At 40.9% G+C, this 17027-nt stretch overlaps 1 long non-coding RNA gene across 2 annotated transcripts in view; it reads left to right on the forward strand.

Moving 5' to 3' along the window:
• Window positions 1–17027, forward strand: part of LOC118172738 — a 273272-nt gene that overhangs the window by 201757 nt on the left and 54488 nt on the right. For both annotated transcript variants that reach the window (XR_004753842.1, XR_004753841.1), the window contains one exon: window positions 16240–16309. This is a non-coding gene — a long non-coding RNA (uncharacterized LOC118172738). The remainder of the gene's footprint in view (window positions 1–16239; window positions 16310–17027) is intronic.

Below are 17027 nucleotides of genomic sequence, written 5' to 3' on the forward strand. Positions count from 1 at the left end.
GATGATCTTGAGGTCTCTTCCAACCTAGAAATTCTGTGATTCTGTGACTCTTAAGTAAGGAACTGCTTAAGGTAAGGAGTAAGTATGATGCTGAAGGTCTTAATGCAGAAATGTATCAATAGATAATCTGATTTTTAAGAATATAGGTATTGTTACACTTACAAACACAAAGAACTCTGACCGTGTATGTATTTTAGCCCTGTAACAGTCTTTCAAAGGATCTGTATGGCACAGGTAGCTGCTCTGGCTGCACATGCTGGAGGGATCTCTGGAGATCACCGCAGTCCATTGAGCTGGCATAACTAACAGCAGCCCCCCTGGGACCTTGGATGGCAGCAGGTAGCCAGGGGTGGTGTGGAGAACATCACACATTTACAGCTGTATTTATTTAATTAAAACAAACAAACAAACAAACAAACAAAAAACATAGTTTTTGCTCAGGAAAGCCTACATAATCATTTCCCAACAACCTACTAGCCTCTGCTGGATCACCATAGTAAGACTGGTCAACACAAGTGATTAGTACAAAAATTCTTGAATGCAGCAATTCACTTTTTATAAGAATTACTGTCATTAGGAGCTGCTTTGAATTATGTAGTTTTCATTTAATTAGGCTGTAGTAGTCATCTTCCATTTCATTTTGCTTACTGCTTCTCATGGTGCTGTACAGTAAAATCATTGAATGGGATCATCAGATGAGACAAGGACTCTGTACAGAAATGAAATCTGCTCTATTTAACCCCCAAGGTTTCACAAAGTTACTCTGCAAGTTAGAATCTCACCAAACAAGAGCCAGTGTCTTACCCTATAGACTTCTGATCTCACCAAAAGCACTAAGGAAAGCTTTTCTCCACTTCACCACCAGTGTTCACCACTTTCTGCAATTACTGGAAAGAACAGAGTGCAAGTAATAGCCCACTCTGTTAACTGCAAATCAAATACAGGATGTAGGAGCCCCCGGGATCACTGAGTCTGCTAGCAGAAGAATGGACAGGAGCTTGTTTTCAGACACTGGTTATTTGATGTAAACTGAAGGAGGATAAGGAGGGGAAACAACTTCAGTGGTCACTAGAGTTTCAAAACGGAATCACTGTGTTCTGTGATGAAACTTAAGGGCATCTCTTGTACTGTGTAGTGACATTTGAAAGACTGCTTGTCTCAAGAGATTGCTTAGTTGTATTTAGTATGGAAAAAGTTGCAATTAAAATGGGAAGCTGAGGAACATGAGCACAGTAGTTTGTCAAAGCTGAAAAGATGCACAGTATTTCATAAATGCCATCATCTTCTGATCATGCAAAAAATATTCAAAGCATGCAAAGACCTAAAAGGGCAAAATATAGTAATTAAAAAGGGGGGACAGAGGCATATTTTATTTTCCTAAGGAGATTACAGTATTTTAATTATCTGATGAATTTCAGTTTTATCAGATCCCACTTAACTAGAGAATAACATACGGTTCCAGAATATCAAATGAAGGTAACTAATTAGGTGAGAAGACAAACTGACTGTTAGTATTTACTTACTATTACTAATACTGTTAGTATTTACTTACTATTCTTGCATCTTTTGGAATAACAGTGCATTGCCCCGTGTTTGATTGCCGTGTTTCACGTGGTTACATCAACCAGGCTGTGGGCACAAATGGCAAATCACAGGACTGGAGGATATCTGGTCTTTCTGACATTGTCACCTTTTCAATGTCGCTTCCAAAGAGGGAGCTAAAATTCATTTATATAAATGAACTACGGGTGTGCCCTCTACTCGTAGCCAAGTCAACACTGTTTTAAAGCTTTATTTCTGTGGTTGATCATCTTTGGTGCACATACGGGGCCAAATTCAATGTGATTTTAGAAGCTGAATCTCACAGATAAAGATGCAAATAACTCAGCTTTTCATTTTAGATCGTCACAAACAGTGAATGACAGAATGGTTGCCCTGTTGTAGCGTGCAGTTCTGTGTCCTCCACCTGTAGGCACGGAGGCTTGTTTGCTGGGCAGAAATGCTGACACACCTGTATGGAGCGCATGAGCAAAGCTGTGGCTGCTGGAAGTGTCAGGCTTGTTTGCATATGCAGTGACCAGCTAGAATTTCCACATACTTTCAGTCCTAAAGTACGTTGGTTTTTTCTTTTGGGAAAGTAAAAAGCAGTGTTTGACAACGATGTGGGAAATATTTAAGAAGTGTTATGAACTGGCGCACATTAAGCCTTACAGAGTATAAACTGTTTTTCATTATGAAACTGTTATTCTTATGTGAATAGGCAACTGGAAGAAGACTTCAAACATTGGATTGAAAACAATTGAACATTTCCTAAGAGTCTGGCTGGATTTCTATATCCTGGCAAATTTTTCATGAAAGAAAATCAATATTCAGAAACATGATTAGAAAAATAGTGGGGCTTGCTTGCTTGTTTATTTGTAAATTATACCCAGTAGATCTATTTCATGTTTTTCTTTCAGTATGATTTCTTCTAAGTGCCAATATCTATTATTATGAGCTGACAACTTCCATTACATGTTTCCAAGCCCTACCAAAGAAAGCACGTATTTGTCCCTTTCTGAACATTATGTTAAATCCTGGAACTTCTTCCTCTGTCTTCCTGGATCAGCCCATCTAATAGGTACCTTCAGCAGCACTGGGAAAATCACACTTTGGACAGACTTTTTTTTTTTTTTTCCTAGCATCCTGAAGAGGGGAGAAAAAAAAATCTTTGCCAAGGATGCAGCAATGTGAATTGTTTTAGGATGCTCCTCTGTAACGTGGGCTTGAATCTGCTTGCATTGTTCATTTAAAATCTACTCATATAACTCACAAGACTTCAGAACAATTGCTTGTAGCTTATATAGCTTGCAGGCTGTACAGGTGTCATCTGTTCAGAGGATCACTCTGTTCAGCACAGGAGCTGAAAATGCGCTGTGAGCGCTGCAGCTGGGGTCTGCGGATTCCCTGGGTTTGTCTCTAATCTCTGCTCCAGCGCGTGAGCTCCTGAACCTGCCTGTGCAGAGCAATAGGAGTACAGTGCAGGTAGCGAAATCAAGTTAATCAGTTGACTTGGTTGTTATGGCTAAAGGAAATTAAGTATGCAATGCAATCTTTTCTTAAAACTTCTGCTCTGTAGGAAGAACTGCCAACACATTCACTAGTTCCAGATTTTCAGCAGCCTCACCAGCTGCTATTCTGCTCAACTTGCACTTTCTATGGTAGAGCGGCTGCCATACAACAGTTGGTGAGGTGCTTCTTAATGTTAACAAAGCATTTTGGCCATTGCAGAACTTTATCTTTTTATATACAAAAATGATTAACAGGTATCACTTTGTTGTGCAAATAATCCTGTCAGTCCTGTGAAGTCTCCTTCCTCTGCTCCTGCTGCAGATTCTGCACAGATTATGTCTGTTATGACATTTTATTATCATGTTTGAAGAAAATGCAGTATGTGATCAGTTTGATCCAGCAGTTTGCACCAGAGTGAAAGGATTTATTTGGAACATGCCCCTAGCCCTGCAGACTGCTGACTTAAGGGTACAGCTGAAGGTATACATGCTTTGCTGAATGTGATTTTGTTGGCTAACCAAATCAGCACCACTTCAGGACTGTCTGGTTTTGAAATAACTTCTGACATTCCCAGCAATCATGAGAATGATCAGTGTTGTGATGATGCTTGGAGCAATGCTTAAATAAAACAAGTGGTAAAGCTGATGCTTAATTGAAAATTTACAGTTGTGTTATTGAGGCAGTAGGTTGTTATTTTTCACTTTAACCTTAAATAATGTAAAAGCAAAGAAAAAGATTGGCTTCCCAGGATTCTTGTTGTGATCACTGTTTCTGATGGTTTGCTTTTTCTTTTAGGGAATTGTTATTTCAATCTGTAGTTATACTCCTAACGTTTTACTCATATTTAAGACATATTATGGGTCAATTTTTTTCTCTAAATTATGTAAACACAGGCCTCCAAGTTTTTAAGGTGATCTAACAGCTCATAAAATTTGCTGGAGCATCTGTATCTATTTGCAGCGAGTGGGTGGGACACCACAAAGGGGTCCTGAGTGAACTCAAAGGAAGTGTTTCACATGAGTGTACAGTTTTGTAATAGACTAAGCTTTGCTGGGTCAATTTTAGTGTTAATTTAGCTTTAATTCCCTGCTGCCATATCTCAAGTGGAGTTGCTTCATAAAGGGCACTTGTCGTGCTATTGAACCAAAGGAAAAAAAAAATTTCCAAGTGTTTTTCCAAGACACTTTTTGGGGTGGGTGTGTATATATTTATATATGTATCTGTTTATAATGTGAAAGCTGATGATATGGCCAGCATGCTCAAGGTACCGTGTTAAGTGAACACGTCCCATTTGTGTGCAGATCTTAGGTGTCACTGAGGTAGCTCCCAACTGTATTTGTGTAAATTTGTGTTCTTCCTTGCTGCTGGAGGACAGAAGGCATTGCATGCTGCTTCCTTGCAGTGCCACACGCTGTGAGGCTGTGGTGACCCAAGCGCTCTGTCACTGGCAGCTTGCAGTTGGGGATGATAACCGCGCTTGGCTACACGAGTTGGAATTGGTTAGTTATGGGAAACAAGAAAGGGAAAAGAATGCATTTACCATGGGAGTCCCGGCACATGCAGTGATTGGTGCAGTTCCTTGATCAGACCCAGCAGATGTTTTCAGTAGGACCGGGGCTGGCAGAACTGCCCACTGTGAGCCAGGGGCTGAAAAGAGATGTGGTGATGGCTTCAAACTGGGTAGAGAGGGCTGTTGTGGCCTACAGAGGTCCACCCAGCTCTTGATGTTGGGATGCCTGTTGTGAACATGGATCAGTTCCTGCGGGGCTGGTGTTTAGCCCGAAGCATTAGGGTAAGTGACTGCAGCCTGAGGCTGCCCGCTGCCCTAGCGTAGCCCTCCTTCAAGGGCAGCAGTGTCTGCCGGGGCACTGCTGCTGCCCACCTGCATCCCTTGGCCAAAACCGGCTCTGGGCTGGAGATGGGTGCTGTCCTGCAGCTCATCCTTTCCATGCACGAACAATTTGGGACAGTGGATCTAGTAAAGCACACATTTACATTCTTTATATGATGTGTTTATATAAAGAGTGTATATACAGAGAAAATATATTTGCAGGAGGGAAGAATTGTTGGCGAGATCCTCAGTTCCAGATAAGCGGTGTTGTAAGGCTTGGGCTGTGTCTATTAGCAGAAGTGTAAATAACTTGATTTTTATTTATATATATGTAAGATGAATGATTGGAATGAGGGAATTGTATTTGTGGTGCTTTTCCTCAGCAAGTCGGTCTTGTCAACCTGTAATGCTAGGCCTTAAATTTGAATTAATGGTCTCCAGCAGTTTGTTACGGTTTTGCCAGGCGGTGGTTTAAGGCATTTTATTTGCTAAGGTGACATTTCTGACTAGCAACAAACTGACTATTAGATTATGTCAACCTAGTGGGTGTTATCAACATCAATATTATTTTCACTTGAAACAAAACAGGATGGCAGCTCACAAGAGCGGGTTTTGCCCAGGGATGAATTGATTTTCTATCATTTGAGGTCCTGCAAGACAGCTAGCTGGAAACAGTGTTTGAATTTTCTCTTCTTCTATTAAACACGCTGAGTTTAGACTTCAGCTGCAGCAAAACCACTGCACTGAAACAATATAAATCCACACCAGCTGAGAATGTTATCCACTGTATATCAGAAGCCTTGCTCGAATTGAATTAGCTGCTCGATTGTTTTGACAAGATTAAGATGTCCTCAAAAAAAATTTGATGCGTTTGAAGCAGAGAAGCTGGCTGAACTCTCATATATTATAGTGTCATTGCTCTTGACCAGCCATGTTTCTGGGGAAAAAAACGTTAATTTGTGTCCAGAGCCTGTTTTTTAAAATGGATTACATAGATAAAATAGATTAGTCTTTCAGAAAACAAACCAAAAAAATAAGGAAGATTTTTGAATAAGTAAAATCTGGGCTTTATTCCTTCAATCGCTACTCCTAGTGACACGTGGAAGTACAGGAAAGAAGTGCTATTACTGAGCCCCGTGCTTTTTGTGAACAGTAAGCTTACCTGTCCTACACTGGTAACTTTGAACAAATTCATAAAACACCATCATGTATCAGAGACTAATAAATTAGTTTCCTCCAGTTTCTATCTTCTCCAGTTTCTTGCCTTCACTAAATAGAAGTTGATCTCTTCCCTTGCCTAATTTGACAGTTTTCATATTAACTGAGGCAAGATGTGGGCCGTTTGCTAGCTGTCAGTTAACTGACATTTAACGTCCACTCCTTTTCTAGAAATTGCCGTGAACCAATTTACAGAATGCTGCATGTGGGGCTGCAAGCAGGAGGGAGATGCCTTCAGCCTGGCAGGGGCTGTTCTGGACGACTTAGATTAATGGAATGCTCTTCCATCCATTTTATTTTACTCCTTTGCCCTAACAGCTGGAAGCCAGAATCTTCTTAACGGGTTCATTTATAATATTGGGGGAAACAAATAATCAGAGTATATCTGTAGTCTTATTAGAAATTGCATGGAGAAGATAATTTTCCATGGTGGTATTGAAACAAATTTTTAAAACCATTTTAAGTTCTAATCTCTTGTTATAAACTTGTTCACTGTTATCCTGTGTTTAAGAAGCACAAGGAATCTGCAACTTTCAGTATGGTTATGATTCTCCCCAGCCTAAACAGGGCTTGCAAATTTAAACCTTAACAGGTAATAAAAGTCAGGTGTTAGAAGCCTTTCTTTTTATGCTGGGGCTTTACCCAAATCTTTTCCCGAGCCTTTCAAAACCTGTACTGTCACTCTGATCTAGAAGATATACACAGCCATAGCCTAAACCCTAATCCAATTCTTAACCCAAGGCAAATGACCACCAAGGGGCCACTTGCTACTGCTCCAAAACGTGCTTCTGGAAGACTACTGTCTGTTGCTCAATTTTAGCCCCTAACCAGTGCCCCAGGTGAGAATTTGCCAGAGGCCAAAACCAGACAACAAGCAGCTGCCAAATTACTATTGCCCTGAACAATATCACAAAGCTTACAAACACATGCTAAAGCACAGGCCAACTCCTCACGCACTGCAGAAGCCTACCCCCAGCCCATTTCTTACCCTGGTTGAAAACTATCTCCACCCCCCCCCCCCCCCCCCATATTTCTGGCAAAATGTGAGGTGTGGAGGAGAGTTCAATGCAAATCAGACTTTCAGAGATCTGATATTACTGTGTGCTTAGCTAGGATTTTTTTACTGTTCCCAGTAATGTGATGTGCTAGCAGAAGATAAATGGTAGGTTTGCTGTCCTTTCCTTTCCCATCTCATGATTTTAGAGGATTATCATTTAGTGCAGTGTGTCTAATTGTCCAGCTAAAATGTTAAAAGTTCTCATACAGTGAGAGACCAGAGCAGTAAATAATTCTTCAGCCACTTCAGGTTAAAACTGAAATCTTCCTTCTCTCCTTTCTTATATCAAAATCTTCAGAGAAGACTGGTACCAAAAATAAAAGTAAAAGAGATGCTTCTTTGTCAGAAGATTGCGTAACAGCCCATTCTTCATAAACACATTTACTCTTTGAAGATCCAGATATCGAGGACTATGTTCTAATAATCCTATGGGCTAGATGCACAAAAATGGTAAGAACACATAAGAACATTGTATATTCCAAATGTAGCGTGTTGAACCGTTGCTCAGTTGCTGTATTGGGAGTTGTTTAGTTTCTTTTTAAATGAAAAATCAGATGCGTGTTTTGGGTACCTAAGGATTTGGGGACAGGCCTCGGATTGCTTTATTGACAATTTGTTGGGCGGAATTCACGGGTCAGGTATCTCCCTTTGCATGAGTACAACTCTGTAGGTATTTGCAGTGCACGCTTGGTTAGCTTGTGGCATTGTAGGACATGATGGAAAACAGCCGGCTGAGTAGCTTGGTGATAGAGAATTGAGCCAGGATGAAGGTTCAGTCCCCCTTCAGTCCGAAGGGATCATCACCAGGCTGCCCAGTGGTGTCAGGGCCTTGCTTGTAGTCAGCAGCTGTAAGGACAGTGCCACAGTTTACAGCATGGGCAGGGATGGTCTTAGTCCTTCTGCAGTAAACTTTTAGGAGTTTATTGAAAAAAAGGCTGGCAGTTTCCATATAACTGTGCTAGAGATGCCTAAGTAAATGGAGGAGTAAAGGCTGTAAATGGAGGTAACTAATGTGCAGGGGTGGGACTCAGAACATAGTGGTGTGTTTGGTTTGGTTGGATCAGTGTTGGATAGCTTGTGAGGCTGTTCTGTAGCATCCAGTTGTAGCCCCGTGCTGAGCGGGCAGGGTGCGTTGCTCAGGGAAGGCACTGCAGGCAACACATTTTACCCGTTGCTTGGCGCTGGCGTTCTTTCACAATCCACCATTTATGGGTGAGCACTTGAGGACAGGACGCCTCCTACGGGTGCCCTTTATTCCTGGTCTCTGTCCAGAGCCAACTGTGATTTTTCAGAGGACAAAACGGACCACATGATCACTCCCACAGGCTTTGGTGCTCTTCCAGCTATTTTTTGTTCACAGCCCTTCTCGGCAAGGTAAGGTGGACGAGGGGGTGAAATGTCTGTGACTTTCAGCCATGAGCTGATAGATGTTCCTGGGAAAGGAGTAAGCCAGTAACCTTCAAAAGGAGGAGGAGGCTCTAACAAATCTTGGAAAGGAGAGAGGATGGTTTGGAATATTTATTTGTAGAACCTCAAGGGGAGGTAGGAATAGGAACTACCAGCAGCAATCTTCACAAATATAATGTATCGGGTGCTCATCACTCAGCACTTTGAGTGCTTAGGACCCTATGTGATTCCCAGGGTCAGCAAAATAGAACTATGGCTCCATTTGGAGAACCAAAGGATACTTTGGGGAAACATATTTTGTAGACAGTTCCTGGAATTACACCTAATTAATTAGTGGGAAAGTCCTAGCTATGCTGTATGGAACATTCATTGCCATATCAATGAAAAACTACCAGCTCCAATGCATATTCTGCAAAACCCTGCTGTAATTAGAACTTAATGATTTTTCTCATTTGAATGATTCATTTCTAACTTCCCTGATCTCCCAACTAATCCAACCATTTATTATAGGCAAGGTCTAAAGGAAGGCTGAGTTGATGGGTTTGGTGCAGAAGTCACACTTTTTGTTTTGTATTTAAGTTAAATGCCTCTATTTATACTTCGGCGGGGTTGGAAGGCTATTGCTATTGTTTTTACTTTCTCCATTTTCATAGCATAAAAGAAATTACCCTAAACTGTGGTGCAGTCCTGAAGGATGCTTGCCAGTGAGTAGGGTGTTAAAGCAATAGCAAGTGTATTTGTTTTGGGAACATACAACATGCTGCATAGAGAAGTGACCTGCGTTGCTGGGAGCTAGTCCTTGCTGTGCCCTCTCTCTGCAGGTAAAATTGTCATCCATTCTGTTCCTCAGGCTTCCGTTCCTGAAAGTAGGATCTTTGTGTTTACCAACCTCACTTTATTGCAGCAGTGCCCAACAACTTGGTGAAAAAATAAGACACCCCCCCTTGCTAAATACAGAACAGACAGATGGTCCCTGGCCTGAAGACCTTACAGTCTGTTTTCTGAACCTGGACTAGTATTTCCAAAACCCATACATGAAATTCTTCACCACACTGTTCAGCAAGCAGTGTCTCTTGCCAGCAGCTCTGCCAGTTCGCCCTGTCCAGGGGGCAGGCAGCTGCGGTGGGCTTGTTCAGCCTGCCCAAATCTGCCCAGCTGGCTGGAGCCCTGCCACAAGCAGCAGCTGCCCCGGCTCTTCCACATGCCCTCAGCTGTGCCTCCCTGAGCTGCAGTGCTGCAGACACCCGGTTATGTCTCATCTGCCTCGTGTCCCTCAGCACAGAGCAGGGAGGAAGGCAGTGTCTGGCCTCAGGGCTTGGTTTCAGCAGTCTGTGGGCCTTGGGACGTCATTCAGCTGCAGGGGTATTGAGGCTTTCCTCTTCTAACTGATCCATAATATCGAAACAACAAAGTGACTTCTCTCCCTTCCTCTATGCAATAAATACCATTTGAAATTATAGGGAATTAGACACCTTTTGGAGTTATAAACGGAAACAGCTGCATGCCAAAAATGATAGGAGAGGGCAGCACAGCAGCACAGCAGCACAGCATTTTACCTCCTCTGCTCCAACCATTTTGTTCTTTCTGTGTCTCAGCAGAAGATAGCCTGCATTTCAAAAGGACGTCTTGTTATCATACCAAGAGTAACTTGTATTTTCTTCCTTGTGCAAAAGAAAAACACTACCTGGGCTTCAGGTACACATCCCCATTGTGTGCTGCATTTCTACCTCCACTGACAGATGCTTCGGATGCTGCTAGATTCTGTAATTCCTCTGCTTTGCTTGTACTTCCTAGAAGTCTGCTGTAGAAACAGTTAACTAATGTAACACACAAGCAGCCTGAGAAACAATGTTTTGCCAGTGGATAGAAGTCTGTTACTTGCTTAATTAGTTATGTTAAACAACTTGAGCTTTGGCAGTATTAACAAATTCATTTAATTGTAATAAATAATGAGGATTATAATAGAAATTCTGACCTTTGTCTGCCAGAGAGATACAAAGTTGTTCCAAGTTTGCTTCATACTTGCTCAATCAGTGCTGATCAATGGCTGGCGTTGGCCAGACATAATATATTTGCACTTCTTAAAAACTCTGGGGAAAGGAAAGCCAGTTCAAACATGCTTTGAGGATTTGAGGAGGAAAGTGAACATTATTGTCTACAGGAATAAAGTGGAAACTGGCTGCAAGTAAATCTAGGAAAATGCCAGTATGCTCATGCAAATGTACCGTGGCCAATGAAGATAATTTCTGATCCCAGACTGGTTACTTATGCCATTCCTTCAGGAGACCTTAAGTTTAAGAGGAATGGGGAGTGTGTGGAACTTGAATCTGTTGTTGCCATTTTCTAAAACTTGGTTGGAAAGTCAAGACTGAAGTGAAAAAGAATTTCCAGAAGGCTTGGAAGAAGACAAAATCTTCACCATGCCGTGGTACAAATGCCCGTGTATAGAGCACCAAGTATCACAAACTGATGGTTTACAAAGATACAGCCTGGCAGCCAAGCTATTCTAGGCGTACAGTAATAGCTTCATACCTTGCTCCTTCTAGCTAAAATGTCACAGAGAGCCTCCTGGAGGAAAGACAGGTGGCCAGGTAATGGATCTCCTGTTTAAAGATCTAGTTGTATTAAATATATGTGCTCACAGGTAGCTAATAATACATAGCTCAAAGGGGGAAATACTAGCTTACAGGGGACCAGAATGTACTTGTAAGTAGTTTGCATGAAAATATATACCGTTCAGATACACATTCTGATCCGATAATGCATGAGAAAACTATGCCCTTAATTTCTCTCTGTACCCACCATTACTTCTTACTGCCATTGTGCGCTCATGCCAGCGCACACTTGACAAGTGTTTGTTTGCAATTGCCCACCTTCCCTGTAAAATGTTGCTATGATTTCTATCTAAATAAGAGCCAAGTGCGCCCATCTGTAGAAGAGGAAAAAGCAGAAAAGGTCTTTGAGGCAGCTGCTAATTGCCCACTTCCCAAGTACAGCTGAGTGGAACGGAGCAGGACGATGCAAGTTCCCCTTGCCTCAGCCTGCCATGCCGAGGGAGGATCTCCAGCCCAGGCGGTAATGCAGAAGGGAAGCAAAGGAAACTGTCTAGGGCTGGGAGTCACCTCTGGTGTTTTCTCCTGGCCTTCAGACAAAGAACCCAAGCCAGGAGCTAACCCCTGCACAGAGGAGTGGCGCTACCTCTGTGAATATTAGCTGTCCTGTATCCAAAAAAACCACCACCACCACTCCTTCCCCCCCCAGAATCTTGACTTTGAATGTCTTTGGCAGAATCAGCATAATACGTGCTGGATGTGAGATAGTTGTCTTTGGGAAGTGAAAGAGACAGCTAGGCGCTCCGTAAGCCTTTCTACTAAACCATCCTGAGAAAGATGTTACAAAATGTTTTATGGCAGTTATAGATGGGGGCATGCTGGAGCTGCTTCTAGTTTACCAAAGTGCCTAAGGCAGAAATTTGTTTGCCTGAAACTGAACACTAGAGAAAGAAACTATGAGCTATCCACCAGCGATATATGATGCATTAGAAATGAATATGTCAAACCTGGCCTGTAATGTATATACTGCAGTGCTTACAGTATCATTTTAGATACACTTGGTCTTGTCTATGATAGGAATAAACTTTTTGATAAGAGCCTATGAAAAAAAAGAAAGGCTTCATGTTTCACAGGAAATGCAGCTACAAGAAATATAGCTGGTTCTGCCTGGTGAGATTTAACAGCTTAAGATGCAATCAACTATCTTATGTTGTTTGAACTGGTATCGGTACACGTTAATGTTCAAAAGCAAGATTCTGGAAGCAATCTGGAACAGGGGCAGAAGTCAGTGGAAATCATTAAATGTTTCAGGTCTGAGCATAGGAACCCCAATTTTATCCCAGGACCCCACTGCAGTAGATTCTATATAAATGCAACACCTAAAGGTAGTTTCTTTCAAAATATCACTATATTTCTATATTTCACAATATATTTATATTTTCTAAATATATTTTAATATATTTTTATGTTTCGCAATATTTCAATATTGTGAAATGGAAAACAAATCCAGTTTGTAATGCAGTATGACTGATTTATTTAACATTTGCACTGTGATCAGAAAGAGGTTAAACCCCATTTCTCTATGCAGTTTGAAAACAGAATGTGTGAAAATTGTGTACCGAGAAACTTATGGTCCAAAAGGCATAGCAAGAAGGCAAACAAAATGGAGTAGACTGCAGCAAGAAACAGTGCCACCAGTTGAGAAGGATGTCCTGCCTGTGTGTTTCTAGGAAAGGCTTGGACTGGATTCTGCACCCTTGGATGGTGTGAGAAGTTTGTGCAGACCAGCTGGTAAAAGCTGGGGTGAAACTGTAGCTTCCTCTTGTTCCCACATTGTTGTGACCCTTACGTGGCATCTAAGGAAAGTGGTTGATGTCAACATGGGCAGAACCGTGCATAAAACTTGGATCAGCTCTTGGCAATAGAAGCTGCAAGTGAATTATTAGAAAATTACTTACAGGGTTTGCAGATCTTGCTTTCCTTTTTACCACTATCCCTATAAAATCCTGTGGTTGCCTCAGACAAGATACAAATAGTATCTATAAACAATTAGAATAAATCAAATATACTCTTCTGGGTTTGTTTTAGATTACTGTGTAATTAAGTAAGGTACTTTTCTGAAACCATTTTATATTGTCCTGATGGTTTTGGCAACAAAACAAGATCGCCAACTAAATGACTGCGCAACCACAAGGACCATTCATGATATTTTAGGAAATGCTGTGTTACCTTGGACTGAAAATTTTTGCTTCTGTACTATTTGGTGCACAGTACCATTAACATATGACATGGAATGTTCATATTGCATAAAAATAATTACAATGAAATTCTGCTTACAAATATTCATTTCTGTGTTGTCAATGCTACATGACAGCTTCAGGGACATTGCTTTTAATTTGTTTTTAATAACCTTGTTCAATAATCTACTGAGAAGGTATTTAAGTTCCACTGAGGTGGGTGCTGAAGCTCCATAAACGTGATGTATGTCAGCTGAGGGCTTGTCCCAGTGGGGCTTAAGATAGAGTCATATGCTTTCCCGAATGAGACCCCACAGGACTACATTCAACTCATTAAGGTGGTTAAGAGCACATAAAGTATTTCCAGCAGGCTTATGTGGGGCTGATGATGGTTGTTCTTAATAATTTAGTGTATGAAAAAAAAAAGTGTATATACACAAAGTGTATATAAATAGAGAAATAGCCTTAGCTTTCAGAGGTAAATCTCTTTAATAATTAAATTTTACTAATGATCTCAAATATCATCTGTGATAAGTCTCTTCTCTCCACTTTCTAATTCAGTGGTCTATAAAGCAATTACAATTCAGAATCATCATTTCGTTTAATAGGCTGTAGCATGTTGTTGGTTTTTGTTCATTGTGGACAGTGTATTTTTAATTAACCATGTAGTACATTATTGGGGTTTGTTATTTATAACATAAAGGTTAGAGGTCACAAAATCTGTAGTCCACTCAACTGTAATGTGTTATCTTTTTAATATATACCTATCCTGCCTTGTTGTCTTCACTCATGCTGAATCCTGACTGGGGCATATTTACTTTTTTTTTCCATTGCCGACTGAGTGGTTTTATATGGCAGGTGATAATGTGGTAGCTGTTCAAGAAGCTCTTTTACCACTTTCTGTTTCATTATGTCATCAGTATTTGCAAGTATGCTTTATTAGATCTTAATGTTTCTAAGGAATGGGAGACTGAAAGCCTGTTTATAGAGTTCTCGGCAGAGGCCTGTTTCTCGTTGCCTGTTTAGACTTCAGGCGTGCGCTACCTGCTCTCGGATGAGTAATGCGAGGTGGCAAGGACTGCCAGCCTCTCCTGCATGCCGGCCCCACACCCAGTGAAGACTGACACTCGTTAGAGCTAGGACAATTTGGAACTGCTGGCAGCTTTGGCTAGCATCAACAGATCCTGTGAAAAGCTGGATTTTAAAGTCTGACCAGTCATTCTTAGGAAGCAAATAGCATTCTGTACGTGGGAGAGTTGCTGCGAGGTGTAAATGTACCCGGGGAGGTTACAAGTAATATTCAGCAGCCAAAGAAATGAGGAGCTTCCCTTTGGAGCTCCACGTTCTGAAGGTGTTTAGTTGCTGGTGAAGGCAGGAATATTCAGCCAAGCAGATGTGCCTTTATGGTCCTGCTGACAAACTTTTTTTTTTATTATTATTTTTTTCTAGATAAGATCTGAGATTAATTGATTTTTAGTCTGAAATAATTTAACTTGTATTTAAACCACTGGCAGTGAAAATAATGCCTTTACTTTTACAGTCCTGTAAGAATTTGCTAACTATTCTTTGAGCAATTTATTACTTTTCATGTCTGTTGAACAGATGCAGCAAGATGCCTGCATGATTTATAGGCTACTTGCCTGACAGTCCTGGGGTAGTTAGTTGGTTTTATACATTGTTGTCATAATGTTTCGTGAATATTTTATCAATTGCCAAAGTGTCTGTTCTTTCCTCTGGTTGTAAGGTTGTGAAATTTCTAAAATGACAAAGAGGGATAAGGCACTGAAGGGAGTCTGAGAGTAGCATTGCCAAAAACATCAACTGACAGAGTTCTGTTTTAAAAACCAGCTCATCTTGGTAGGTGGTGGGAGGCAAATAGGTTTCCAAAATCAGGTTCCTAAACACCCAAATCATTCCTGACAAAGATTTTAAAGCTTCTGAGTTTTGAATACACCCATTTAAGTCTCCTTCCTGATTTTAGTGTAAGTCTAGTTGTTTGAACAACTGACCCATGTAGTGTGTCATTGACTCCAACGGAATTTATTTCCATATGTAATTAGACATACAAATAAACATTATGAAGAACAAAGTGTAACGTGCCTTGTGCAGCACAGCAATACTTCCTTTCATTTCTGTTAGGTTACCTAATTTGATTTTTTATACATTTAACATATAATTGAAGTTAACATAAATGTAATAGTTTCTGAAGTACCAAAATCATGTGGCTACTTCTGCTCAGCAAAAGCCCCAACGCTGTTGGTACTGTGCCAGTCCTGGGCGGAACCACTTGGGTGGCTCTCCTGTGCTTCTCCTAACCTCTAATCGAGAGTTCACTACATACAGTGCAGAACAAAAGTTGTCTTACCTGAGACATAAGATGCACATTTTTTATAGGTGAAAGTGGTTATTAAAGTGAAGGTTATTCCTTGCTCATATTGTCAATAAAATAATCTTTATAGAAGTGGCTGAAGGAGTAGGAAATGACGGCAAGCACAAATCCCCAGAGTTAGGGCTCAACGTTTAAAATAAGGATCAACAAATGGATAAATTACTTTAGCTGGGCAGTGCTTTTTGCAACATAGAAATATTTGTTTGAAAGAGTTGTTTATACTCAGGCTGACTGACTTAATGTATTTATATCATATATAAGTAGTATAATTTTTAAATGTATTCAGTACTTGTCACTTAGGCTTTAAATTGCATATATTGTGAATTTCACAAGGAAGTGTACAGGTGCACGAGGCAGCGCAGCTGGGCATCCAGTCCTTGGTACTCAGCAGTGAGTTTGCAGCAGGTGAAATTTCCCTGCCAGCAAGCAAAGCATGCTGTTGAATATCTTCTGAAATACCCCAAATAAACCAGTCTATTTCTCTTATGTTCATATAGGTGGTCCAGTTGAGATCCAGTCAGACACATCAGCAGATCTCTCAGCTGGTTTGGAGACCATGAATGCAAGGTATGGGTTTATTGACATAACTGCAATTAGACAATTTGAAGAGGAGAGCATTGACTATGAAAGATTTTGCTGTTTTTTTTTCCCCCAAGTTTTTGACTTTTTTTCCCCCCACAGTTTGGGTAGTGCAAAAAAAAATAGATGATAATGTTTGTTATTTGAGGTATGTTCTGCCTCTGTTGAATGTAGGCGATTCAGAAATGTTGGAAGACTGTTATGCAAATGAGTGAGAGTGAGCTTGGTGCCCAGCTAGGGGTTTGACAAGATCTTGGACGAAGAGCCACAAGTGATACCTTCTCTGTGGCTTGCTGTTGCTGTAGCATTCATCCCTCCTTGCTGCTGTTAAAGTGTCCGTATCAGGTGGCAATAAGGAAAGCAATGTAGTGGTTGTATAGCACAGTACTTAAAATGTTACTGCTGAAAACATAAAACTGGGCTACACACCTGCTGTTAAACCTCAATCTCACCCTTAAACCTTTCAGCTGTTGTCAAACGGTGGGATGATTCAATACTATTTAAAAAGAAAACAAGTTACACAAGTGTTTTGAAAGAAAAAAAATCCTTCCCCACTGAGGATGAAAACAGGAGCATGCTTTCCATACTGCAGTCTGCTGCAAGATGCAAATTGCTATAACAAACTTTTCACTCTGAGGCAGTACACACACACTTTAACAGGTAAGAACTCAGGTCCCTATTTAAGAGAAATCCAGTCGGCTCATGA

The sequence above is a fragment of the Oxyura jamaicensis genome, chromosome 11, assembly GCF_011077185.1.
Source record: "Oxyura jamaicensis isolate SHBP4307 breed ruddy duck chromosome 11, BPBGC_Ojam_1.0, whole genome shotgun sequence".
In the NCBI taxonomy this organism is placed as follows: Eukaryota; Metazoa; Chordata; class Aves; order Anseriformes; family Anatidae; genus Oxyura; species Oxyura jamaicensis.